The following is a 2,444-nucleotide window of genomic DNA, read 5'->3' as shown; positions in this document are numbered from 1 at the left end:
TGAGGTCAAGTAGATTTATAGTCACAAAGTTTCCATCCCTCGTTTACTTTTCTGGCATAAAATACCTTCAAACATTTTGTCTAATGTATACCTTTTTATGTAACGTAATATAGCATTGATGTTGCCACCGTCTCTAGCTGGTCGGATGATAACGCCAGTTAAATGCCTGATTCATGAAATTGTTTGTTGTTGGAATTTTTATCTTTTACTTGTTTCGGTCATTGGGCTGCAGCCATACTGGGGGTACCATCTTGAAGGATTTTACTCCAACTGATTGGCCCCAGCACTTATTTTTAAGTCTGGTACTTATTCTATCTTAAATTTTGCCGAGCTTCTGAGTTAGTGGGACATAAATCAGAACCGGTTCTCAAGACAGAGGAGTGAACAATCACTGACGCAAAGACACTGGGCTCGATGTAATTGACTTAATCCATTTGTCTGTCCTTGTTTGTCCTAAAGAAATAAGAAGGAAAGATGGATGTAGACATACAGATGGATATACATTTGTGCGTATATGGGTACGTATATATATGCATGTGTGTGTGCGTGTGCGTATGTGTTTATGAGTCTGTGTTTGTGTGTATGGATATTTGTGAGTGTACGACTGTGTGTGTACGTGTGTACAAGTGTGTATTTTCTAATGGCCTTCAAATATATTTTGCTCGCAACAGAATCGTATGCTTTATCAATTAATAAATGTAACAATTTCTTATATCCGTTTTTATTAACTCTTATTATTTATTAACTCCTTTCATTGCGTAATATTTTATATCTCCTTGCAGCGTATATTCAATTTATCCTCGATAGTGAAGACGAGGTGAGTAACTTGGTCTTTTCTCACTTTTTGTAATCGATAGACTGCCAAGAATAGAACTGTCAACCTTTAATATTTAACAGATTCCTTTAAGAAACGTAAATTACACAATAGTCCATGAAAATTTCTGTTACGTCAGCTTAGATGTGCGAAGAATACACTCATACATATACCCGCAAACACACATATGTATATATATGTATGAGTGTATGTTTATTTACACACAAGTGCACGCGCACAAACACAGATGTATATAACTATATCGATATCTATCTATCTATCTATCCATCTATCTATCTATCTATCTATCTATCTATCTATCTATCTATCTATCTATCTATCTATCTATCTATATATATATATATATATATATATATATATATATATATATATATATATATATATATATATTTATTTATTTATATATATTTATATATACATATATGTATGTATGTATAAACTTATATATGCATAGGCAAGTATACGCATATATATTCGTATATAGATGTTTATATACACAGGCATATGTGTATATATATATATATATATATATATATATATATATATATATATATATGGTAGAATGTACGAAAAAAAAACAACAACAGACGAGGACAGGTGGTGTAAACAACAAAAGGATGTATTAGTTTGACGCTCGGGAATACAGAAAGTCTTTAACATTTCGAGCTACGCTCTTCAACAGAAAGAATACGGAGAAAACAAGAAGAAAATCACGGAGAAAAGAAATTGAATGGTCAGCGATTAATCATGGCGTATGCCATGATTATATATATATATATATATATATATATATATATATATATATATATATATATATATATATATAATTTAGTAAATGGAGTAAAACGCATATGTTAACTGAATAATTTTATTTCCAACATATGTTTCGAAGATTACAAATTATTCCTTCCATAGGAATCGGTGATGTTGTTAAGAATGTAATCTTCTCTTCAGGGAAATGCATGGGAACCTGCTTAAACGTAAGACAGTTTAACCGAATATGAGAACTGTAGTTGGTGAAGATTGTTACGTAACATATGTTGGAAATAAAAGTATTCAGTTAACATATGCGTTTTACTCCATTTACTAAACTTACATATACTCAAGTACCCAAAATAACAAGGAGTTTCTACCTCATAAACAGGAGTTACACCACAGTCATGTTGTGATCTTTGCTACCCTGGTATCTATTAACCAATTTATTTTGTCTGAGTTAATTATTAACTAGGAGAAAATAAATACATATAATATATATATATATATATAAAATGGAACAAAAACGCAATAGAGGGAAATAAAACAACCGGACAGATAGACGATACAAGGGCGGACAGGAAAATCAACAATCAGAGAGACAGGAAAAAAAGGACGGTCCATTTGTCGCCTTCTTTCGTCAATTAAGTTACCAGATGGCCTTACTCTTTCGGGCTGTTACAATAGAGACTATTCGATTTTCTATACTTCGAAAAAGTATAAGCTAAGCGCATTAGATTTTCTCATACTTCGTCCTCTTTTTTTTTACTCGCTCTCCTTCTCTCACATTTCTAGTTCCTATCTTTTTGTGATTATATTAAGTTAGTTTGCATTTCCAAACTTCCAACAGATTTAT

General features: G+C 31.5%; 1 long non-coding RNA gene across 1 annotated transcript in view; it reads left to right on the top strand.

Annotated features, from left to right (window-relative positions):
- Positions 1–788: 788 nt before the first annotated feature.
- LOC128248047 (uncharacterized) overlaps positions 789–2,444 on the top strand; it is an 11,327-nt gene continuing 9,671 nt past the window's right edge. The window contains exon 1 of the long non-coding RNA XR_008264319.2: positions 789–817. This is a non-coding gene — a long non-coding RNA (uncharacterized LOC128248047). The remainder of the gene's footprint in view (positions 818–2,444) is intronic.

The sequence above is a fragment of the Octopus bimaculoides genome, chromosome 6 (assembly GCF_046866305.1).
Source record: "Octopus bimaculoides isolate indiv1 chromosome 6, ASM4686630v1, whole genome shotgun sequence".
Classification (NCBI taxonomy): Eukaryota; Metazoa; Mollusca; class Cephalopoda; order Octopoda; family Octopodidae; genus Octopus; species Octopus bimaculoides.
Note: the sequence above shows the minus strand (reverse complement) of the source record. Positions and strands in the feature narration are given on the sequence as shown.